Source organism: Rhinoderma darwinii, chromosome 2 (genome assembly GCF_050947455.1).
Source record: "Rhinoderma darwinii isolate aRhiDar2 chromosome 2, aRhiDar2.hap1, whole genome shotgun sequence".
NCBI lineage: Eukaryota > Metazoa > Chordata > Amphibia > Anura > Rhinodermatidae > Rhinoderma > Rhinoderma darwinii.
The window spans coordinates 327,936,794-327,955,738 of NC_134688.1; the positions used below are offsets into that span (position 1 = coordinate 327,936,794).

The 18,945-nt window shown below is 41.8% G+C and overlaps 86 pseudogenes; all 86 read right to left on the minus strand.

Annotated features, from left to right (window-relative positions):
• Positions 1 to 54: 54 nt before the first annotated feature.
• Positions 55 to 173, minus strand: LOC142744250 (5S ribosomal RNA; annotated as a pseudogene).
• Positions 174 to 240: 67 nt separating this feature from the next.
• Positions 241 to 359, minus strand: LOC142744433 (5S ribosomal RNA; annotated as a pseudogene).
• Positions 360 to 426: 67 nt separating this feature from the next.
• On the minus strand, positions 427 to 545 carry LOC142747068 (5S ribosomal RNA; annotated as a pseudogene).
• Positions 546 to 612: 67 nt separating this feature from the next.
• Positions 613 to 731, minus strand: LOC142744525 (5S ribosomal RNA; annotated as a pseudogene).
• Positions 732 to 798: 67 nt separating this feature from the next.
• Positions 799 to 917, minus strand: LOC142743791 (5S ribosomal RNA; annotated as a pseudogene).
• Positions 918 to 984: 67 nt separating this feature from the next.
• LOC142744579 (5S ribosomal RNA) lies at positions 985 to 1,103 on the minus strand (annotated as a pseudogene).
• A 67-nt stretch (positions 1,104 to 1,170) lies between these two features.
• Positions 1,171 to 1,289, minus strand: LOC142744256 (5S ribosomal RNA; annotated as a pseudogene).
• Positions 1,290 to 1,356: 67 nt separating this feature from the next.
• LOC142745833 (5S ribosomal RNA) lies at positions 1,357 to 1,475 on the minus strand (annotated as a pseudogene).
• Positions 1,476 to 1,542: 67 nt separating this feature from the next.
• Positions 1,543 to 1,661, minus strand: LOC142745834 (5S ribosomal RNA; annotated as a pseudogene).
• A 67-nt stretch (positions 1,662 to 1,728) lies between these two features.
• Positions 1,729 to 1,847, minus strand: LOC142744434 (5S ribosomal RNA; annotated as a pseudogene).
• A 67-nt stretch (positions 1,848 to 1,914) lies between these two features.
• LOC142747069 (5S ribosomal RNA) lies at positions 1,915 to 2,033 on the minus strand (annotated as a pseudogene).
• Positions 2,034 to 2,100: 67 nt separating this feature from the next.
• LOC142744526 (5S ribosomal RNA) lies at positions 2,101 to 2,219 on the minus strand (annotated as a pseudogene).
• Positions 2,220 to 2,286: 67 nt separating this feature from the next.
• Positions 2,287 to 2,405, minus strand: LOC142743792 (5S ribosomal RNA; annotated as a pseudogene).
• A 67-nt stretch (positions 2,406 to 2,472) lies between these two features.
• On the minus strand, positions 2,473 to 2,591 carry LOC142743825 (5S ribosomal RNA; annotated as a pseudogene).
• Positions 2,592 to 2,658: 67 nt separating this feature from the next.
• On the minus strand, positions 2,659 to 2,777 carry LOC142746511 (5S ribosomal RNA; annotated as a pseudogene).
• Positions 2,778 to 2,844: 67 nt separating this feature from the next.
• Positions 2,845 to 2,963, minus strand: LOC142744064 (5S ribosomal RNA; annotated as a pseudogene).
• A 67-nt stretch (positions 2,964 to 3,030) lies between these two features.
• On the minus strand, positions 3,031 to 3,149 carry LOC142746730 (5S ribosomal RNA; annotated as a pseudogene).
• A 67-nt stretch (positions 3,150 to 3,216) lies between these two features.
• LOC142744435 (5S ribosomal RNA) lies at positions 3,217 to 3,335 on the minus strand (annotated as a pseudogene).
• Positions 3,336 to 3,402: 67 nt separating this feature from the next.
• On the minus strand, positions 3,403 to 3,521 carry LOC142746335 (5S ribosomal RNA; annotated as a pseudogene).
• A 67-nt stretch (positions 3,522 to 3,588) lies between these two features.
• Positions 3,589 to 3,707, minus strand: LOC142744549 (5S ribosomal RNA; annotated as a pseudogene).
• Positions 3,708 to 3,774: 67 nt separating this feature from the next.
• LOC142747078 (5S ribosomal RNA) lies at positions 3,775 to 3,893 on the minus strand (annotated as a pseudogene).
• A 67-nt stretch (positions 3,894 to 3,960) lies between these two features.
• Positions 3,961 to 4,079, minus strand: LOC142744019 (5S ribosomal RNA; annotated as a pseudogene).
• A 67-nt stretch (positions 4,080 to 4,146) lies between these two features.
• On the minus strand, positions 4,147 to 4,265 carry LOC142747227 (5S ribosomal RNA; annotated as a pseudogene).
• Positions 4,266 to 4,518: 253 nt separating this feature from the next.
• Positions 4,519 to 4,637, minus strand: LOC142745860 (5S ribosomal RNA; annotated as a pseudogene).
• A 253-nt stretch (positions 4,638 to 4,890) lies between these two features.
• On the minus strand, positions 4,891 to 5,009 carry LOC142745387 (5S ribosomal RNA; annotated as a pseudogene).
• Positions 5,010 to 5,076: 67 nt separating this feature from the next.
• LOC142747089 (5S ribosomal RNA) lies at positions 5,077 to 5,195 on the minus strand (annotated as a pseudogene).
• Positions 5,196 to 5,262: 67 nt separating this feature from the next.
• LOC142746097 (5S ribosomal RNA) lies at positions 5,263 to 5,381 on the minus strand (annotated as a pseudogene).
• Positions 5,382 to 5,448: 67 nt separating this feature from the next.
• On the minus strand, positions 5,449 to 5,567 carry LOC142747101 (5S ribosomal RNA; annotated as a pseudogene).
• A 67-nt stretch (positions 5,568 to 5,634) lies between these two features.
• On the minus strand, positions 5,635 to 5,753 carry LOC142746337 (5S ribosomal RNA; annotated as a pseudogene).
• A 67-nt stretch (positions 5,754 to 5,820) lies between these two features.
• LOC142746970 (5S ribosomal RNA) lies at positions 5,821 to 5,939 on the minus strand (annotated as a pseudogene).
• A 67-nt stretch (positions 5,940 to 6,006) lies between these two features.
• LOC142746054 (5S ribosomal RNA) lies at positions 6,007 to 6,125 on the minus strand (annotated as a pseudogene).
• A 67-nt stretch (positions 6,126 to 6,192) lies between these two features.
• Positions 6,193 to 6,311, minus strand: LOC142744515 (5S ribosomal RNA; annotated as a pseudogene).
• A 67-nt stretch (positions 6,312 to 6,378) lies between these two features.
• On the minus strand, positions 6,379 to 6,497 carry LOC142744322 (5S ribosomal RNA; annotated as a pseudogene).
• A 67-nt stretch (positions 6,498 to 6,564) lies between these two features.
• Positions 6,565 to 6,683, minus strand: LOC142747554 (5S ribosomal RNA; annotated as a pseudogene).
• Positions 6,684 to 6,750: 67 nt separating this feature from the next.
• Positions 6,751 to 6,869, minus strand: LOC142747166 (5S ribosomal RNA; annotated as a pseudogene).
• Positions 6,870 to 6,936: 67 nt separating this feature from the next.
• On the minus strand, positions 6,937 to 7,055 carry LOC142746176 (5S ribosomal RNA; annotated as a pseudogene).
• Positions 7,056 to 7,122: 67 nt separating this feature from the next.
• On the minus strand, positions 7,123 to 7,241 carry LOC142747112 (5S ribosomal RNA; annotated as a pseudogene).
• Positions 7,242 to 7,308: 67 nt separating this feature from the next.
• Positions 7,309 to 7,427, minus strand: LOC142746962 (5S ribosomal RNA; annotated as a pseudogene).
• Positions 7,428 to 7,494: 67 nt separating this feature from the next.
• LOC142744505 (5S ribosomal RNA) lies at positions 7,495 to 7,613 on the minus strand (annotated as a pseudogene).
• Positions 7,614 to 7,680: 67 nt separating this feature from the next.
• LOC142746512 (5S ribosomal RNA) lies at positions 7,681 to 7,799 on the minus strand (annotated as a pseudogene).
• A 67-nt stretch (positions 7,800 to 7,866) lies between these two features.
• LOC142746079 (5S ribosomal RNA) lies at positions 7,867 to 7,985 on the minus strand (annotated as a pseudogene).
• A 67-nt stretch (positions 7,986 to 8,052) lies between these two features.
• LOC142746177 (5S ribosomal RNA) lies at positions 8,053 to 8,171 on the minus strand (annotated as a pseudogene).
• Positions 8,172 to 8,424: 253 nt separating this feature from the next.
• On the minus strand, positions 8,425 to 8,543 carry LOC142744020 (5S ribosomal RNA; annotated as a pseudogene).
• Positions 8,544 to 8,610: 67 nt separating this feature from the next.
• LOC142744978 (5S ribosomal RNA) lies at positions 8,611 to 8,729 on the minus strand (annotated as a pseudogene).
• A 67-nt stretch (positions 8,730 to 8,796) lies between these two features.
• LOC142746652 (5S ribosomal RNA) lies at positions 8,797 to 8,915 on the minus strand (annotated as a pseudogene).
• Positions 8,916 to 9,168: 253 nt separating this feature from the next.
• On the minus strand, positions 9,169 to 9,287 carry LOC142747125 (5S ribosomal RNA; annotated as a pseudogene).
• Positions 9,288 to 9,354: 67 nt separating this feature from the next.
• LOC142744821 (5S ribosomal RNA) lies at positions 9,355 to 9,473 on the minus strand (annotated as a pseudogene).
• A 67-nt stretch (positions 9,474 to 9,540) lies between these two features.
• Positions 9,541 to 9,659, minus strand: LOC142744021 (5S ribosomal RNA; annotated as a pseudogene).
• Positions 9,660 to 9,911: 252 nt separating this feature from the next.
• On the minus strand, positions 9,912 to 10,030 carry LOC142746338 (5S ribosomal RNA; annotated as a pseudogene).
• A 67-nt stretch (positions 10,031 to 10,097) lies between these two features.
• Positions 10,098 to 10,216, minus strand: LOC142746971 (5S ribosomal RNA; annotated as a pseudogene).
• A 67-nt stretch (positions 10,217 to 10,283) lies between these two features.
• Positions 10,284 to 10,402, minus strand: LOC142745055 (5S ribosomal RNA; annotated as a pseudogene).
• A 67-nt stretch (positions 10,403 to 10,469) lies between these two features.
• Positions 10,470 to 10,588, minus strand: LOC142744323 (5S ribosomal RNA; annotated as a pseudogene).
• Positions 10,589 to 10,655: 67 nt separating this feature from the next.
• LOC142747565 (5S ribosomal RNA) lies at positions 10,656 to 10,774 on the minus strand (annotated as a pseudogene).
• A 253-nt stretch (positions 10,775 to 11,027) lies between these two features.
• Positions 11,028 to 11,146, minus strand: LOC142746179 (5S ribosomal RNA; annotated as a pseudogene).
• Positions 11,147 to 11,213: 67 nt separating this feature from the next.
• On the minus strand, positions 11,214 to 11,332 carry LOC142747136 (5S ribosomal RNA; annotated as a pseudogene).
• Positions 11,333 to 11,399: 67 nt separating this feature from the next.
• Positions 11,400 to 11,518, minus strand: LOC142746963 (5S ribosomal RNA; annotated as a pseudogene).
• A 67-nt stretch (positions 11,519 to 11,585) lies between these two features.
• Positions 11,586 to 11,704, minus strand: LOC142744506 (5S ribosomal RNA; annotated as a pseudogene).
• A 67-nt stretch (positions 11,705 to 11,771) lies between these two features.
• Positions 11,772 to 11,890, minus strand: LOC142746513 (5S ribosomal RNA; annotated as a pseudogene).
• Positions 11,891 to 11,957: 67 nt separating this feature from the next.
• On the minus strand, positions 11,958 to 12,076 carry LOC142746080 (5S ribosomal RNA; annotated as a pseudogene).
• Positions 12,077 to 12,143: 67 nt separating this feature from the next.
• Positions 12,144 to 12,262, minus strand: LOC142746180 (5S ribosomal RNA; annotated as a pseudogene).
• Positions 12,263 to 12,515: 253 nt separating this feature from the next.
• LOC142744022 (5S ribosomal RNA) lies at positions 12,516 to 12,634 on the minus strand (annotated as a pseudogene).
• A 67-nt stretch (positions 12,635 to 12,701) lies between these two features.
• LOC142744980 (5S ribosomal RNA) lies at positions 12,702 to 12,820 on the minus strand (annotated as a pseudogene).
• Positions 12,821 to 12,887: 67 nt separating this feature from the next.
• LOC142746653 (5S ribosomal RNA) lies at positions 12,888 to 13,006 on the minus strand (annotated as a pseudogene).
• Positions 13,007 to 13,259: 253 nt separating this feature from the next.
• On the minus strand, positions 13,260 to 13,378 carry LOC142747147 (5S ribosomal RNA; annotated as a pseudogene).
• A 67-nt stretch (positions 13,379 to 13,445) lies between these two features.
• LOC142744822 (5S ribosomal RNA) lies at positions 13,446 to 13,564 on the minus strand (annotated as a pseudogene).
• Positions 13,565 to 13,631: 67 nt separating this feature from the next.
• On the minus strand, positions 13,632 to 13,750 carry LOC142747158 (5S ribosomal RNA; annotated as a pseudogene).
• A 67-nt stretch (positions 13,751 to 13,817) lies between these two features.
• Positions 13,818 to 13,936, minus strand: LOC142744469 (5S ribosomal RNA; annotated as a pseudogene).
• Positions 13,937 to 14,374: 438 nt separating this feature from the next.
• Positions 14,375 to 14,493, minus strand: LOC142744024 (5S ribosomal RNA; annotated as a pseudogene).
• Positions 14,494 to 14,560: 67 nt separating this feature from the next.
• Positions 14,561 to 14,679, minus strand: LOC142744025 (5S ribosomal RNA; annotated as a pseudogene).
• Positions 14,680 to 15,117: 438 nt separating this feature from the next.
• Positions 15,118 to 15,236, minus strand: LOC142744507 (5S ribosomal RNA; annotated as a pseudogene).
• A 67-nt stretch (positions 15,237 to 15,303) lies between these two features.
• On the minus strand, positions 15,304 to 15,422 carry LOC142744823 (5S ribosomal RNA; annotated as a pseudogene).
• A 67-nt stretch (positions 15,423 to 15,489) lies between these two features.
• Positions 15,490 to 15,608, minus strand: LOC142746081 (5S ribosomal RNA; annotated as a pseudogene).
• Positions 15,609 to 15,675: 67 nt separating this feature from the next.
• On the minus strand, positions 15,676 to 15,794 carry LOC142746181 (5S ribosomal RNA; annotated as a pseudogene).
• A 67-nt stretch (positions 15,795 to 15,861) lies between these two features.
• LOC142747035 (5S ribosomal RNA) lies at positions 15,862 to 15,980 on the minus strand (annotated as a pseudogene).
• Positions 15,981 to 16,047: 67 nt separating this feature from the next.
• On the minus strand, positions 16,048 to 16,166 carry LOC142744026 (5S ribosomal RNA; annotated as a pseudogene).
• A 67-nt stretch (positions 16,167 to 16,233) lies between these two features.
• Positions 16,234 to 16,352, minus strand: LOC142744981 (5S ribosomal RNA; annotated as a pseudogene).
• Positions 16,353 to 16,791: 439 nt separating this feature from the next.
• LOC142744825 (5S ribosomal RNA) lies at positions 16,792 to 16,910 on the minus strand (annotated as a pseudogene).
• A 67-nt stretch (positions 16,911 to 16,977) lies between these two features.
• On the minus strand, positions 16,978 to 17,096 carry LOC142747170 (5S ribosomal RNA; annotated as a pseudogene).
• Positions 17,097 to 17,347: 251 nt separating this feature from the next.
• On the minus strand, positions 17,348 to 17,466 carry LOC142745086 (5S ribosomal RNA; annotated as a pseudogene).
• Positions 17,467 to 17,533: 67 nt separating this feature from the next.
• LOC142746731 (5S ribosomal RNA) lies at positions 17,534 to 17,652 on the minus strand (annotated as a pseudogene).
• Positions 17,653 to 17,719: 67 nt separating this feature from the next.
• Positions 17,720 to 17,838, minus strand: LOC142744324 (5S ribosomal RNA; annotated as a pseudogene).
• Positions 17,839 to 18,064: 226 nt separating this feature from the next.
• On the minus strand, positions 18,065 to 18,183 carry LOC142747182 (5S ribosomal RNA; annotated as a pseudogene).
• A 67-nt stretch (positions 18,184 to 18,250) lies between these two features.
• On the minus strand, positions 18,251 to 18,369 carry LOC142746964 (5S ribosomal RNA; annotated as a pseudogene).
• A 67-nt stretch (positions 18,370 to 18,436) lies between these two features.
• On the minus strand, positions 18,437 to 18,555 carry LOC142744508 (5S ribosomal RNA; annotated as a pseudogene).
• Positions 18,556 to 18,622: 67 nt separating this feature from the next.
• Positions 18,623 to 18,741, minus strand: LOC142745585 (5S ribosomal RNA; annotated as a pseudogene).
• A 67-nt stretch (positions 18,742 to 18,808) lies between these two features.
• On the minus strand, positions 18,809 to 18,927 carry LOC142746082 (5S ribosomal RNA; annotated as a pseudogene).
• Positions 18,928 to 18,945: the final 18 nt, after the last annotated feature.

Genomic DNA, 18,945 nt, shown 5'->3' on the forward strand with positions numbered 1-18,945 from the left:
ATCCATAGTCCTTTTTAATCGATTGTGAAACAAAATCTAAACGACATAATAAAAAGTCAACCGCACCACGGATTCCCAGACAGTCTCCCACACTGGTACTAGCGAGGCCTTAAGCTGTGTAACTTCTGCGTTCTGACGAGAGCAGGCACATTCAGTTTAGAATGGCCATTGACGTTAAATGTTTTAATCCATAGTCCTATTTAATCTATTGTGAAACAAAATCTAAACGACATAATAAAAAGTCAACCGCACCACGGATTCCCAGACAGTCTCCCACACTGGTACTAGCGAGGCCTTAAGCTGTGTAACTTCTGCGATCTGACGAGAGCAGGCACATTCAGCTTAGAATGGCCATTGAAGTTAAATGCTTTAATCCATAGTCCTATTTAATCTATTGTGAAACAAAATCTAAACGACATAATAAAAAGTCAACCGCACCACGGATTCCCAGACAGTCTCCCACACTGGTACTAGCGAGGCATTAAGCTGTGTAACTTCTGCGATCTAACGAGGGCAGGCACATTCAGCTTAGAATGGCCATTGACATTAAATGCTTTAATCCATAGTCCTTTTTAATCGATTGTGAAACAAAATCTAAACGACATAATAAAAAGTCAACCGCACCACGGATTCCCAGACAGTCTCCCACACTGGTACTAGCGAGGCCTTAAGCTGTGTAACTTCTGCGATCTGACGAGAGCAGGCACATTCAGCTTAGAAAGGCCATTGACATTAAAAGCCTTAATCCATAGTCCTATTTAATCTATTGTGAAACAAAATCTAAACAACATAATAAAAAGTCAACCGCACCACGGATTCCCAGACAGTCTCCCACACTGGTACTATCGAGGCCTTAAGCTGTGTAACTTCTGCGATCTGACGAGAGCAGGCACATTCAGCTTAGAATGACCATTGACATTAAATGCTTTAATCCATAGTCCTTTTTAATCGATTGTGAAACAAAATCTAAACGACATAATAAAAAGTCAACCGCACCACGGATTCCCAGACAGTCTCCCACACTGGTACTAGCGAGGCCTTAAACCGTGTAACTTCTGCGATCTGACGAGAGCAGGCACATTCAGCTTAGAATGGCCATTGACATTAAATGCTGTAATCCATAGTCCTTTTTAATCGATTGTGAAACAAAATCTAAACGACATAATAAAAATTCAACCGCACCACGGATTCCCAGACAGTCTCCCACACTGGTACTAGCGAGGCCTTAAGCTGTGTAACTTCTGCGTTCTGACGAGAGCAGGCACATTCAGCTTAGAATGGCCATTGATGTTAAATGCTTTAATCCATAGTCCTTTTTAATCGATTGTGAAACAAAATCTAAACGACATAATAAAAAGTCAACTGCACCACGGATTCCCAGACAGTCTCCCACACTGGTACTAGCGAGGCCTTAAGCTGTGTAACTTATGCGATCTGACGAGAGCAGGGACATTCAGCTTAGAATGGCCATTGACATTAAATGCTTTAATCCATAGTCCTTTTTAATCGATTGTGAAACAAAATCTAAACGACATAATAAAAAGTCAACTGCACCACGGATTCCCAGACAGTCTCCCACACTGGTACTAGCGAGGCCTTAAGCTGTGTAACTTATGCGATCTGACGAGAGCAGGGACATTCAGCTTAGAATGGCCATTGACTTTAAATGCTTTAATCCATAGTCCTTTTTAATCGATTGTGAAACAAAATCTAAACGACATAATAAAAAGTCAACCGCACCACGGATTCCCAGACAGTCTCCCACACTGGTACTAGCGAGGCCTTAAGCTGTGTAACTTCTGCGATCTGACGAGAGCAGGCACATTCAGCTTAGAATGGCCATTGAAGTTAAATGCTTTAATCCATAGTCCTATTTAATCTATTGTGAAACAAAATCTAAACGACATAATAAAAAGTCAACCGCACCACGGATTCCCAGACAGTCTCCCACACTGGTACTAGCGAGGCATTAAGCTGTGTAACTTCTGCGATCTAACGAGGGCAGGCACATTCAGCTTAGAATGGCCATTGACATTAAATGCTTTAATCCATAGTCCTTTTTAATCGATTGTGAAACAAAATCTAAACGACATAATAAAAAGTCAACCGCACCACGGATTCCCAGACAGTCTCCCACACTGGTACTAGCGAGGCCTTAAGCTGTGTAACTTCTGCGATCTGACGAGAGCAGGCACATTCAGCTTAGAAAGGCCATTGACATTAAAAGCCTTAATCCATAGTCCTATTTAATCTATTGTGAAACAAAATCTAAACAACATAATAAAAAGTCAACCGCACCACGGATTCCCAGACAGTCTCCCACACTGGTACTATCGAGGCCTTAAGCTGTGTAACTTCTGCGATCTGACGAGAGCAGGCACATTCAGCTTAGAATGACCATTGACATTAAATGCTTTAATCCATAGTCCTTTTTAATCGATTGTGAAACAAAATCTAAACGACATAATAAAGAGTCAACCGCACCACGCATTCCCAGACAGTCTCCCACACTGGTACTAGCGAGGCCTTAAGCTGTGTAACTTCTGCGATCTGACGAGAGCAGGCACATTCAGCTTAGAATGGCCATTGACATTAAATGCTTTAATCCATAGTCCTTTTTAATCGATTGTGAAACAAAATCTAAACGACATAATAAAAATTCAACCGCACCACGGATTCCCAGACAGTCTCCCACACTGGTACTAGCGATGCCTTAAGCTGTGTAACTTCTGCGATCTGACGAGAGCAGGCACATTCAGCTTAGAATGGCCATTGACCTTAAATGCTTTAATCCATAGTCCTTTTTAATCGATTGTGAAACAAAATCTAAACGACATAATAAAAAGTCAACCGCACCACGGATTCCCAGACAGTCTCCCACACTGGTACTAGCGAGGCCTTAAACCGTGTAACTTCTGCGATCTGACGAGAGCAGGTACATTCAGCTTAGAATGGCCATTGACATTAAATGATGTAATCCATAGTCCTTTTTAATCGATTGTGAAACAAAATCTAAACGACATAATAAAAATTCCACCGCACCACGGATTCCCAGACAGTCTCCCACACTGGTACTAGCGAGGCCTTAAGCTGTGTAACTTCTGCGTTCTGACAAGAGCAGGCACATTCAGCTTAGAATGGCCATTGACGTTAAATGCTTTAATCCATAGTCCTATTTAATCTATTGTGAAACAAAATCTAAACGACATAATAAAAAGTCAACCGCACCACGGATTCCCAGACAGTCTCCCACACTGGTACTAGCGAGGCCTTAAGCTGTGTAACTTCTGCGATCTGACGAGAGCAGGCACATTCAGCTTAGAATGGCCATTGAAGTTAAATGCTTTAATCCATAGTCCTATTTAATCTATTGTGAAACAAAATCTAAACGACATAATAAAAAGTCAACCGCACCACGGATTCCCAGACAGTCTCCCACACTGCGACTAGCGAGGCCTTAAGCTGTGTAACTTCTGCGATCTGACGAGAGCAGGCACATTCAGCTTAGAATGGCCATTGACATTAAAAACCTTAATCCATAGTCCTATTTAATCTATTGTGAAACAAAATCTAAACAACATAATAAAAAGTCAACCGCACCACGGATTCCCAGACAGTCTCCCTCACTGGTACTAGCGAGGCCTTAAGCTGTGTAACTTCTGCGATCTGACGAGAGCAGGCACATTCAGCTTAGAATGGCCATTGACATTAAATGCTTTAATCCATAGTCCTTTTTAATCGATTGTGAAACAAAATCTAAACGACATAATAAAAAGTCAACCGCACCACGGATTCCCAGACAGTCTCCCACACTGGTACTAGCGAGGCCTTAAGCTGTGTAACTTCTGCGATCTGACGAGAGCAGGCACATTCAGCTTAGAATGGCCATTGACATTAAATGCTTTAATCCATAGTCCTTTTTAATCGATTGTGAAACAAAATCTAAACGACATAATAAAAAGTCAACCGCACCACGGATTCCCAGACAGTCTCCCACACTGGTACTAGCGAGGCCTTAAGCTGTGTAACTTCTGCGATCTGACGAGAGCAGGGACATTCAGCTTAGAATGGCCATTGACATTAAATGCTTTAATCCATAGTCCTTTTTAATCGATCGTGAAACAAAATCTAAACAACATAATAAAAAGTCAACCGCACCACGGATTCCCAGACAGTCTCCCACACTGGTACTAGCGAGGCGTTAAGCTGTGTAACTTCTGCGATCTAACGAGAGCAGGCACATTCAGCTTAGAATGGCCATTGAGATTAAAAGCCTTAATCCATAGTCCTATTTAATCTATTGTGAAACAAAATCTAACCAACATAATAAAAAGGCAACCGCACAACGGATTCCCAGACAGTCTCCCACACTGGTACTAGCGAGGCCTTAAGCTGTGTAACTTCTGCGATTTGACGAGAGCAGGCACATTCAGCTTAGAATGGCCATTGACGTTAAATGCTTTAATCCATAGTACTATTTAATCTATTGTGAAACAAAATCTAAACGACATAATAAAAAGTCAACCGCACCACGGATTCCCAGACAGTCTCCCACACTGGTACTAGCGAGGACTTAAGCTGTGTAACTTCTGCGATCTGACGAGAGCAGGCACATTCAGCTTAGAATGGCCATTGAAGTTAAATGCTTTAATCCATAGTCCTATTTAATCTATTGTGAAACAAAATCTAAACGACATAATAAAAAGTCAACCGCACCACGGATTCCCAGACAGTCTCCCACACTGGTACTGGCGAGGCGTTAAGCTGTGTAACTTCTGCGATCTAACGAGGGCAGGCACATTCAGCTTAGAATGGCCATTGACATTAAATGCTTTAATCCATAGTCCTTTTTAATCGATTGTGAAACAAAATCTAAACGACATAATAAAAAGTCAACCGCACCACAGATTCCCAGACAGTCTCCCACACTGCTACTAGCGAGGCCTTAAGCTGTGTAACTTCTGCGATCTGACGAGAGCAGGCACATTCAGCTTAGAATGGCCATTGACATTAAAAGCCTTAATCCATAGTCCTATTTAATCTATTGTGAAACAAAATCTAAACAACATAATAAAAAGTCAACCGCACCACGGATTCCCAGACAGTCTCCCACACTGGTACTAGCGAGGCCTTAAGCTGTGTAACTTCTGCGATCTGACGAGAGCAGGCACATTCAGCTTAGAATGGCCATTGACATTAAACGCTTTAATCCATAGTCCTTTTTAATCGATTGTGAAACAAAATCTAAACGACATAATAAAAAGTCAACCGCACCACGGATTCCCAGACAGTCTACCACACTGGTACTAGCGAGGCCTTAAGCTGTGTAACTTCTGCGATCTGACGAAAGCAGGGACATTCAGCTTAGAATGGCCATTGACATTAAATGCTTTAATCCATAGTCCTTTTTAATCGATTGTGAAACAAAATCTAAACGACATAATAAAAAGTCAACCGCACCACGGATTCCCAGACAGTCTCCCACACTGGTACTAGCGAGGCCTTAAGCTGTGTAACTTCTGCGATCTGACGAGAGCAGGCACATTCAGCTTAGAATGGCCATTGACATTAAATGCTTTAATCCATAGTCCTTTTTAATCGATTGTGAAACAAAATCTAAACGACATAATAAAAAGTCAACCGCACCACGGATTCCCAGACAGTCTCCCACACTGGTACTAGCGAGGCCTTAAGCTGTGTAACTTCTGCGATCTGACGAGAGCAGGGTCATTCAGCTTAGAATGGACATTGACATTAAATGCTTTAATCCATAGTCCTTTTTAATCGATTGTGAAACAAAATCTAAACGACATAATAAAAAGTCAACCAAACCACGGATTCCCAGACAGTCTCCCACACTGATACTAGCGAGGCCTTAAGCTGTGTAACTTCTGCGATCTGACGAGAGCAGGCACATTCAGCTTAGAATGGCCATTGACGTTAAATGCTCTAATCCATAGTCCTATTTAATCTATTGTGAAACAAAATCTAAACGACATAATAAAAAGTCAACCGCACCACTGATTCCCAGACAGTCTCCCACACTGGTACTAGCGAGGCCTTAAGCTGTGTAACTTCTGCGATCTGACGAGAGCAGTCACATTCAGCTTAGAATGGCCATTGACATTAAAAGCCTTAATCCATAGTCCTATTTAATCTATTGTGAAACAAAATCTAACCAACATAATAAAAAGTCAACCGCACCACAGATTCCCAGACAGTCTCCCACACTGGTACTAGCGAGGCCTTAAGCTGTGTAACTTCTGCGATCTGACGAGAGCAGGGACATTCAGCTTAGAATGGCCATTGACGTTAAATGCTCTAATCCATAGTCCTATTTAATCTATTGTGAAACAAAATCTAAACGACATAATAAAAATTCAACCGCACCACGGATTCCCAGACAGTCTCCCACACTGGTACTAGCGAGGCCTTAAGCTGTGTAACTTCTGCGTTCTGACGAGAGCAGGCACATTCAGCTTAGAATGGCCATTGACGTTAAATGCTTTAATCCATAGTCCTATTTAATCTATTGTGAAACAAAATCTAAACGACATAATAAAAAGTCAACCGCACCACGGATTCCCAGACAGTCTCCCACACTGGTACTAGCGAGGCCTTAAGCTGTGTAACTTCTGCGATCTGACGAGAGCAGGCATATTCAGCTTAGAATGGCCATTGACATTAAAAGCCTTAATCCATAGTCCTATTTAATCTATTGTGAAACAAAATCTAAACAACATAATAAAAAGTCAACCACACCACGGATTCCCAGACAGTCTCCCACACTGGTACTAGCGAGGCCTTAAGCTGTGTAACTTCTGCGTTATGACGAGAGCAGGCACATTCAGCTTAGAATGGCCATTGATGTTAAATGCTTAAATCCATAGTCCTATTTAATCTATTGTGAAAAAAAATCTAAACGACATAATAAAAAGTCAACCGCACCACGGATTCCCAGACAGTCTCCCACACTGGTACTAGCGAGGCGTTAAGCTGTGTAACTTCTGCGATCTAACGAGAGCAGGCACATTCAGCTTAGAATGGCCATTGACATTAAATGCTTTAATCCATAGTCCTTTTTAATCGATTGTGAAACAAAATCTAAACGACATAATAAAAAGTCAACCGCACCACGGATTCCCAGACAGTCTCCCACACTGGTACTAGCGAGGCCTTAAGCTGTGTAACTTCTGCGATCTGACGAGAGCAGGCACATTCAGCTTAGAATGGCCATTGACATTAAAAGCCTTAATCCATAGTCCTATTTAATCTATTGTGAAACAAAATCTAAACAACATAATAAAAAGTCAACCACACCACGGATTCCCAGACAGTCTCCCACACTGGTACTAGTGAGGCCTTAAGCTGTGTAACTTCTGCGTTCTGACAAGAGCAGGCACATTCAGCTTAGAATGCCCATTGACGTTAAATGTTTTAATCCATAGTCCTATTTAATCTATTGTGAAACAAAATCTAAACGACATAATAAAAAGTCTACCGCACCACGGATTCCCAGACAGTCTCCCACACTGGTACTAGCGAGGCCTTAAGCTGTGTAACTTCTGCGATCTGACGAGAGCAGGGACATTCAGCTTAGAATGGCCATTGACATTAAATGCTTTAATCCATAGTCCTTTTTAATCGATTGTGAAACAAAATCTAAACGACATAATAAAAATTCAACCGCACCACGGATTCCCAGACAGTCTCCCACACTGGTACTAGCGATGCCTTAAGCTGTGTAACTTCTGCGATCTGACGAGAGCAGGCACATTCAGCTTAGAATGGCCATTGACGTTAAGTGCTTTAATCCATAGTCCTATTTAATCTATTGTGAAACAAAATCTAAACGACATAATAAAAAGTCAACCGCACCACGGATTCCCAGACAGTCTCCCACACTGATACTAGCGAGGACTTAAGCTGTGTAACTTCTGCGATCTGACGAGAGCAGGCACATTCAGCTTAGAATGGCCATTGACGTTAAATGCTCTAATCCATAGTCCTATTTAATCTATTGTGAAACAAAATCTAAACGACATAATAAAAAGTCAACCGCACCACGGATTCCCAGACAGTCTCCCACACTGGTACTAGCGAGGCGTTAAGCTGTGTAACTTCTGCGATCTAACGAGAGCAGGCACATTCAGCTTAGAATGGCCATTGACATTAAATGCTTTAATCCATAGTCCTTTTTAATCGATTGTGAAACAAAATCTAAACGACATAATAAAGAGTCAACCGCACCACAGATTCCCAGACAGTCTCCCACACTGGTACTAGCGAGGCCTTAAGCTGTGTATCTTCTGCGATCTGACGAGAGCAGTCACATTCAGCTTAGAATGGGCATCGACATTAAAAGTCTTAATCCATAGTCCTATTTAATCTATTGTGAAACAAAATCTAACCAACATAATAAAAAGTCAACCGCACCACGGATTCCCAGACAGTCTCCCACACTGGTACTAGCGAGGCCTTAAGCTGTGTAACTTCTGCGATCTGACGAGAGCAGGGACATTCAGCTTAGAATGGCCATTGACATTAAATGCTTTAATCCATAGTCTTTTTTAATCGATTGTGAAACAAAATCTAAACGACATAATAAAAATTCAACCGCACCACGGATTCCCAGACAGTCTCCCACACTGGTACTAGCGAGGCCTTAAGCTGTGTAACTTCTGCGTTCTGACGAGAGCAGGCACATGCAGCTTAGAATGGCCATTGACGTTAAATGCTTTAATCCATAGTCCTATTTAATCTATTGTGAAAAAAAATCTAAACGACATAATAAAAAGTCAACCGCACCACGGATTCCCAGACAGTCTCCCACACTGGTACTAGCGAGGCGTTAAGCTGTGTAACTTCTGCGATCTAACGAGAGCAGGCACATTCAGCTTAGAATGGCCATTAACATTAAATGCTTTAATCCATAGTCCTTTTTAATCGATTGTGAAACAAAATCTAAACGACATAATAAAAAGTCAACCGCACCACGGATTCCCAGACAGTCTCCCACACTGGTTCTAGCGAGGCGTTAAGCTGTGTAACTTCTGCGATCTAACGAGAGCAGGCACATTCAGCTTAGAATGGCCATTAACATTAAATGCTTTAATCAATAGTCCTTTTTAATCGATTGTGAAACAAAATCTAAACGACATAATAAAAAGTCAACCGCACCACGGATTCCCAGACAGTCTCCCACACTGGTACTAGCGAGGCCTTAAGCTGTGTAACTTCTGCGATCTGACGAGAGCAGGCACATTCAGCTTAGAATGGCCATTGACATTAAATGCTTTAATCCATAGTCTTTTTTAATCGATTGTGAAACAAAATCTAAACGACATAATAAAAATTCAACCGCACCACGGATTCCCAGACAGTCTCCCACACTGGTACTAGCGAGGCCTTAAGCTGTGTAACTTCTGCGATCTGACGAGAGCAGGCACATTCAGCTTAGAATGGCCATTGACATTAAAAGCCTTAATCCATAGTCCTATTTAATCTATTGTGAAACAAAATCTAAACAACATAATAAAAAGTCAACCGCACCACGGATTCCCAGACAGTCTCCCACACTGGTACTAGCGAGGCCTTAAGCTGTGTAACTTCTGCGATCTGACGAGAGCAGGGACATTCAGCTTAGAATGGCCATTGACATTAAATGCTTTAATCCATAGTCCTTTTTAATCGATTGTGAAACAAAATCTAAACGACATAATAAAAAGCAACCGCACCACGGATTTCCAGACAGTCTCCCACACTGGTACTAGCGAGGCCTTAAGCTGTGTAACTTCTGCGATTTGACGAGAGCAGGCACATTCAGCTTAGAACGGCCATTGACATTAAATGCTTTAATCCATAGTCCTTTTTAATCGATTGTGAAACAAAATCTAAACGACATAATAAAAAGTCAACCGCACCACGGATTCCCAGACAGTCTCCCACACTGGTACTAGCGAGGCCTTAAGCTGTGTAACTTCTGCGATCTGACGAGAGCAGGGTCATTCAGCTTAGAATGGACATTGACATTAAATGCTTTAATCCATAGTCCTTTTTAATCGATTGTGAAACAAAATCTAAACGACATAATAAAAAGTCAACCAAACCACGGATTCCCAGACAGTCTCCCACACTGATACTAGCGAGGCCTTAAGCTGTGTAACTTCTGCGATCTGACGAGAGCAGGCACATTCAGCTTAGAATGGCCATTGACGTTAAATGCTCTAATCCATAGTCCTATTTAATCTATTGTGAAACAAAATCTAAACGACATAATAAAAAGTCAACCGCACCACTGATTCCCAGACAGTCTCCCACACTGGTACTAGCGAGGCCTTAAGCTGTGTAACTTCTGCGATCTGACGAGAGCAGGGACATTCAGCTTAGAATGGCCATTGACGTTAAATGCTCTAATCCATAGTCCTATTTAATCTATTGTGAAACAAAATCTAAACGACATAATAAAAATTCAACCGCACCACGGATTCCCAGACAGTCTCCCACACTGGTACTAGCGAGGCCTTAAGCTGTGTAACTTCTGCGTTCTGACGAGAGCAGGCACATTCAGCTTAGAATGGCCATTGACGTTAAATGCTTTAATCCATAGTCCTATTTAATCTATTGTGAAACAAAATCTAAACGACATAATAAAAAGTCAACCGCACCACGGATTCCCAGACAGTCTCCCACACTGGTACTAGCGAGGCCTTAAGCTGTGTAACTTCTGCGATCTGACGAGAGCAGGCATATTCAGCTTAGAATGGCCATTGACATTAAAAGCCTTAATCCATAGTCCTATTTAATCTATTGTGAAACAAAATCTAAACAACATAATAAAAAGTCAACCACACCACGGATTCCCAGACAGTCTCCCACACTGGTACTAGCGAGGCCTTAAACTGTGTAACTTCTGCGTTATGACGAGAGCAGGCACATTCAGCTTAGAATGGCCATTGATGTTAAATGCTTAAATCCATAGTCCTATTTAATCTATTGTGAAAAAAAATCTAAACGACATAATAAAAAGTCAACCGCACCACGGATTCCCAGACAGTCTCCCACACTGGTACTAGCGAGGCGTTAAGCTGTGTAACTTCTGCGATCTAACGAGAGCAGGCACATTCAGCTTAGAATGGCCATTGACATTAAATGCTTTAATCCATAGTCCTTTTTAATCGATTGTGAAACAAAATCTAAACGACATAATAAAAAGTCAACCGCACCACGGATTCCCAGACAGTCTCCCACACTGGTACTAGCGAGGCCTTAAGCTGTGTAACTTCTGCGATCTGACGAGAGCAGGCACATTCAGCTTAGAATGGCCATTGACATTAAAAGCCTTAATCCATAGTCCTATTTAATCTATTGTGAAACAAAATCTAAACAACATAATAAAAAGTCAACCACACCACGGATTCCCAGACAGTCTCCCACACTGGTACTAGTGAGGCCTTAAGCTGTGTAACTTCTGCGTTCTGACAAGAGCAGGCACATTCAGCTTAGAATGCCCATTGACGTTAAATGTTTTAATCCATAGTCCTATTTAATCTATTGTGAAACAAAATCTAAACGACATAATAAAAAGTCTACCGCACCACGGATTCCCAGACAGTCTCCCACACTGGTACTAGCGAGGCCTTAAGCTGTGTAACTTCTGCGATCTGACGAGAGCAGGGACATTCAGCTTAGAATGGCCATTGACATTAAATGCTTTAATCCATAGTCCTTTTTAATCGATTGTGAAACAAAATCTAAACGACATAATAAAAATTCAACCGCACCACGGATTCCCAGACAGTCTCCCACACTGGTACTAGCGATGCCTTAAGCTGTGTAACTTCTGCGATCTGACGAGAGCAGGCACATTCAGCTTAGAATGGCCATTGACGTTAAGTGCTTTAATCCATAGTCCTATTTAATCTATTGTGAAACAAAATCTAAACGACATAATAAAAAGTCAACCGCACCACGGATTCCCAGACAGTCTCCCACACTGATACTAGCGAGGACTTAAGCTGTGTAACTTCTGCGATCTGACGAGAGCAGGCACATTCAGCTTAGAATGGCCATTGACGTTAAATGCTCTAATCCATAGTCCTATTTAATCTATTGTGAAACAAAATCTAAACGACATAATAAAAAGTCAACCGCACCACGGATTCCCAGACAGTCTCCCACACTGGTACTAGCGAGGCGTTAAGCTGTGTAACTTCTGCGATCTAACGAGAGCAGGCACATTCAGCTTAGAATGGCCATTGACATTAAATGCTTTAATCCATAGTCCTTTTTAATCGATTGTGAAACAAAATCTAAACGACATAATAAAGAGTCAACCGCACCACAGATTCCCAGACAGTCTCCCACACTGGTACTAGCGAGGCCTTAAGCTGTGTATCTTCTGCGATCTGACGAGAGCAGTCACATTCAGCTTAGAATGGGCATCGACATTAAAAGTCTTAATCCATAGTCCTATTTAATCTATTGTGAAACAAAATCTAACCAACATAATAAAAAGTCAACCGCACCACGGATTCCCAGACAGTCTCCCACACTGGTACTAGCGAGGCCTTAAGCTGTGTAACTTCTGCGATCTGACGAGAGCAGGGACATTCAGCTTAGAATGGCCATTGACATTAAATGCTTTAATCCATAGTCTTTTTTAATCGATTGTGAAACAAAATCTAAACGACATAATAAAAATTCAACCGCACCACGGATTCCCAGACAGTCTCCCACACTGGTACTAGCGAGGCCTTAAGCTGTGTAACTTCTGCGTTCTGACGAGAGCAGGCACATGCAGCTTAGAATGGCCATTGACGTTAAATGCTTTAATCCATAGTCCTATTTAATCTATTGTGAAAAAAAATCTAAACGACATAATAAAAAGTCAACCGCACCACGGATTCCCAGACAGTCTCCCACACTGGTACTAGCGAGGCGTTAAGCTGTGTAACTTCTGCGATCTAACGAGAGCAGGCACATTCAGCTTAGAATGGCCATTAACATTAAATGCTTTAATCCATAGTCCTTTTTAATCGATTGTGAAACAAAATCTAAACGACATAATAAAAAGTCAACCGCACCACGGATTCCCAGACAGTCTCCCACACTGGTTCTAGCGAGGCGTTAAGCTGTGTAACTTCTGCGATCTAACGAGAGCAGGCACATTCAGCTTAGAATGGCCATTAACATTAAATGCTTTAATCCATAGTCCTTTTTAATCGATTGTGAAACAAAATCTAAACGACATAATAAAAAGTCAACCGCACCACGGATTCCCAGACAGTCTCCCACACTGGTACTAGCGAGGCCTTAAGCTGTGTAACTTCTGCGATCTGACGAGAGCAGGCACATTCAGCTTAGAATGGCCATTGACATTAAATGCTTTAATCCATAGTCTTTTTTAATCGATTGTGAAACAAAATCTAAACGACATAATAAAAATTCAACCGCACCACGGATTCCCAGACAGTCTCCCACACTGGTACTAGCGAGGCCTTAAGCTGTGTAACTTCTGCGATCTGACGAGAGCAGGCACATTCAGCTTAGAATGGCCATTGACATTAAAAGCCTTAATCCATAGTCCTATTTAATCTATTGTGAAACAAAATCTAAACAACATAATAAAAAGTCAACCGCACCACGGATTCCCAGACAGTCTCCCACACTGGTACTAGCGAGGCCTTAAGCTGTGTAACTTCTGCGATCTGACGAGAGCAGGCACATTCAGCTTAGAATGGCCATTGACATTAAATGCTTTAATCCATAGTCCTTTTTAATCGATTGTGAAACAAAATCTAAACGACATAATAAAAAGTCAACCGCACCACGGACTCCCAGACAGTCTCCCACACTGGTACTAGCGAGGCCTTAAGCTGTGTAACTTCTGCGATCTGACGAGAGCAGGGACATTCAGCTTAGAATGGCCATTGACATTAAATGCTTTAATCCATAGTCCTTTTTAATCGATTGTGAAACAAAATCTAAACGACATAATAAAAAGCAACCGCACCACGGATTTCCAGACAGTCTCCCACACTGGTACTAGCGAGGCCTTAAGCTGTGTAACTTCTGCGATTTGACGAGAGCAGGCACATTCAGCTTAGAACGGCCATTGACATTAAATGCTTTAATCCATAGTCCTTTTTAATCGATTGTGAAACAAAATCTAAACGACATAATAAAAAGTCAACCGCACCACGGATTCCCAGACAGTCCCCCACACTGATACTAGCGAGGCCTTAAGCTGTGTAACTTCTGCGATCTGACAAGAGCAGGCACATTCAGCTTAGAATGCCCATTGACGTTAAATGTTTTAATCCATAGTCCTATTTAATCGATTGTGAAACAAAATCTAAACGACATAATAAAAAGTCAACCGCACCACGGATTCCCAGACAGTCTCCCACACTGGTACTAGCGAGGCCTTAAGCTGTGTAACTTCTGCGATCTGACGAGAGCAGGGACATTCAGCTTAGAATGGCCATTGACATTAAATGCTTTAATCCATAGTCCTTTTTAATCGATTGTGAAACAAAATCTAAACGACATAATAAAAAGTCAACCGCACCACGGATTCCCAGACAGTCTCCCACACTGGTACTAGCGAGGCCTTAAGCTGTGTAACTTCTGCGATCTGACGAGAGCAGGGACATTCAGCTTAGAATGGCCATTGACATTAAATGCTTTAATCCATAGTCCTTTTTAATCGATTGTGAAACAAAATCTAAACGACATAATAAAAAGCAACCGCACCACGGATTCCCAGACAGTCTCCCACACTGGTACTAGCGAGGCCTTAAGCTGTGTAACTTCTGCGATTTGACGAGAGCAGGCACATTCAGCTTAGAACGGCCATTGACATTAAATGCTTTAATCCATAGTCCTTTTTAATCGATTGTGAAACAAAATCTAAACGACATAATAAAAAGTCAACCGCACCACGGATTCCCAGACAGTCTCCCACACTGATACTAGCGAGGCCTTAAGCTGTGTAACTTCTGCGATCTGACAAGAGCAGGCACATTCAGCTTAGAATGCCCATTGACGTTAAATGTTTTAATCCATAGTCCTATTTAATCTATTGTGAAACAAAATCTAAACGACATAATAAAAAGTCTACCGCACCACGGATTCCCAGACAGTCTCCCACACTGGTACTAGCGAGGCCTTAAGCTGTGTAACTTCTGCGATCTGACGAGAGCAGGGACATTCAGCTTAGAATGGCCATTGACATTAAATGCTTTAATCCATAGTCCTTTTTAATCGATTGTGAAACAAAATCTAAACGACATAATAAAAATTCAACCGCACCACGGATTCCCAGACAGTCTCCCACACTGGTACTAGCGAGGCCTTAAGCTGTGTAACTTCTGCGATCTGACGAGAGCAGGCACATTCAGCTTAGAATGGCCATTGACGTTAAGTGCTTTAATCCATAGTCCTATTTAATCTATTGTGAAACAAAATCTAAACGACATAATAAAAAGTCAACCGCACCACGGATTCCCAGACAGTCTCCCACACTGATACTAGCGAGGACTTAAGCTGTGTAACTTCTGCGATCTGACGAGAGCAGGCACATTCAGCTTAGAATGGCCATTGACGTTAAATGCTCTAATCCATAGTCCTATTTAATCTATTGTGAAACAAAATCTAAACGACATAATAAAAAGTCAACCGCACCACGGATTCCCAGACAGTCTCCCACACTGGTACTAGCGAGGCGTTAAGCTGTGTAACTTCTGCGATCTAACGAGAGCAGGCACATTCAGCTTAGAATGGCCATTGACATTAAATGCTTTAATCCATAGTCCTTTTTAATCGATTGTGAAACAAAATCTAAACGACATAATAAAAAGTCAACCGCACCACAGATTCCCAGACAGTCTCCCACACTGGTACTAGCGAGGCCTTAAGCTGTGTATCTTCTGCGATCTGACGAGAGCAGTCACATTCAGCTTAGAATGGCCATCGACATTAAAAGCCTTAATCCATAGTCCTATTTAATCTATTGTGAAACAAAATCTAACCAACATAATAAAAAGTCAACCGCACCACGGATTCCCAGACAGTCTCCCACACTGGTACTAGCGAGGCCTTAAGCTGTGTAACTTCTGCGATCTGACGAGAGCAGGGACATTCAGCTTAGAATGGCCATTGACATTAAATGCTTTAATCCATAGTCTTTTTTAATCGATTGTGAAACAAAATCTAAACGACATAATAAAAATTCAACCGCACCACGGATTCCCAGACAGTCTCCCACACTGGTACTAGCGAGGCCTTAAGCTGTGTAACTTCTGCGTTCTGACGAGAGCAGGCACATGCAGCTTAGAATGGCCATTGACGTTAAATGCTTTAATCCATAGTCCTATTTAATCTATTGTGAAAAAAAATCTAAACAACATAATAAAAAGTCAACCGCACCACGGATTCCCAGACAGTCTCCCACACTGGTACTAGCGAGGCGTTAAGCTGTGTAACTTCTGCGATCTAACGAGAGCAGGCACATTCAGCTTAGAATGGCCATGAACATTAAATGCTTTAATCCATAGTCCTTTTTAATCGATTGTGAAACAAAATCTAAACGACATAATAAAAAGTCAACCGCACCACGGATTCCCAGACAGTCTCCCACACTGGTTCTAGCGAGGCGTTAAGCTGTGTAACTTCTGCGATCTGACGAGAGCAGGCACATTCAGCTTAGAATGGCCATTGACATTAAATGCTTTAATCCATAGTCTTTTTTAATCGATTGTGAAACAATATCTAAACGACATAATAAAAATTCAACCGCACCACGGATTCCCAGACAGTCTCCCACACTGGTACTAGCGAGGCCTTAAGCTGTGTAACTTCTGCGATCTGACGAGAGCAGGCACATTCAGCTTAGAATGGCCATTGACATTAAAAGCCTTAATCCATAGTCCTATTTAATCTATTGTGAAACAAAATCTAAACAACATAATAAAAAGTCAACCGCACCACGGATTCCCAGACAGTCTCCCACACTGGTACTAGCGAGGCCTTAAGCTGTGTAACTTCTGCGATCTGACGAGAGCAGGCACATTCAGCTTAGAATGGCCATTGACATTAAATGCTTTAATCCATAGTCCTTTTTAATCGATTGTGAAACAAAATCTAAACGACATAATAAAAGCAACCTCACCACGGATTCCCAGACAGTCTCCCACACTGGTACTAGCGAGGCCTTAAGCTGTGTATCTTCTGCGATTTGACGAGAGCAGGCACATTCAGCTTAGAATGGCCATTGACATTAAATGCTTTAATCCATAGTCCTTTTTAATCGATTGTGAAACAAAATCTAAACGACATAATAAAAAGTCAACCGCACCACGGATTCCCAGACAGTCTCCCACACTGATACTAGTGAGGCCTTAAGCTGTGTAACTTCTGCGATCTGACGAGAGCAGGCACATTCAGCTTAGAATGGCCATTGACGTTAAATGCTCTAATCCATAGTCCTATTTAATCTATTGTGAAACAAAATCTAAACGACATAATAAAATGTCAACCGCACCACGGATTCCCAGACAGTCTCCCACACTGGTACTAGCGAGGCGTTAAGCTGTGTAACTTCTGCGATCTAACGAGAGCAGGGACATTCAGCTTAGAATGGCCATTGACATTAAATTCTTTAATCCATAGTCTTTTTTAATCGATTGTGAAACAAAATCTAAACGACATAATAAAAATTCAACCGCACCACGGATTCCCAGACAGTCTCCCACACTGGTACTAGCGAGGCCTTAAGCTGTGTAACTTCTGCGTTCTGACGAGAGCAGGCACATTCAGCTTAGAATGGCCATTGACGTTAAATGCTTTAATCCATAGTCCTATTTAATCTATTGTGAAAAAAAATCTAAACGACATAATAAAAAGTCTCCCACACTGGTACTAGCGAGGCGTTAAGCTGTGTAACTTCTGCGATCTAACGAGAGCAGGCACATTCAGCTTAGAATGGCCATTGACATTAAATGCTTTAATCCATAGTCCTTTTTAATCGATTGTGAAACAAAATCTAAACAACATAATAAAAAGTCAACCGCACCACGGATTCCCAGACAGTCTCCCACACTGGTACTAGCGAGGCCTTAAGCTGTGTAACTTCTGCGATCTGACGAGAGCAGGCACATTCAGCTTAGAATGGCCATTGACATTAAAAGCCTTAATCCATAGTCCTATTTAATCTATTGTGAAACAAAATCTAAACAACATAATAAAAAGTCAACCACACCACGGATTCCCAGACAGTCTCCCACACTGGTACTAGTGAGGCCTTAAGCTGTGTAACTTCTGCGTTCTGACAAGAGCAGGCACATTCAGCTTAGAATGCCCATTGACGTTAAATGTTTTAATCCATAGTCCTATTTAATCTATTGTGAAACAAAATCTAAACGACATAATAAAAAGTCTACCGCACCACGGATTCCCAGACAGTCTCCCACACTGGTACTAGCGAGGCCTTAAGCTGTGTAACTTCTGCGATCTGACGAGAGCAGGGACATTCAGCTTAGAATGGCCATTGACATTAAATGCTTTAATCCATAGTCCTTTTTAATCGATTGTGAAACAAAATCTAAACGACATAATAAAAATTCAACCGCACCACGGATTCCCAGACAGTCTCCCACACTGGTACTAGCGAGGCCTTAAACTGTGTAACTTCTGCGATCTGACGAGAGCAGGCACATTCAGCTTAGAATGGCCATTGACGTTAAGTGCTTTAATCCATAGTCCTATTTAATCTATTGTGAAACAAAATCTAAACGACATAATAAAAAGTCAACCGCACCACGGATTCCCAGACAGTCTCCCACACTGATACTAGCGAGGACTTAAGCTGTGTAACTTCTGCGATCTGACGAGAGCAGGCACATTCAGCTTAGAATGGCCATTGACGTTAAATGCTCTAATCCA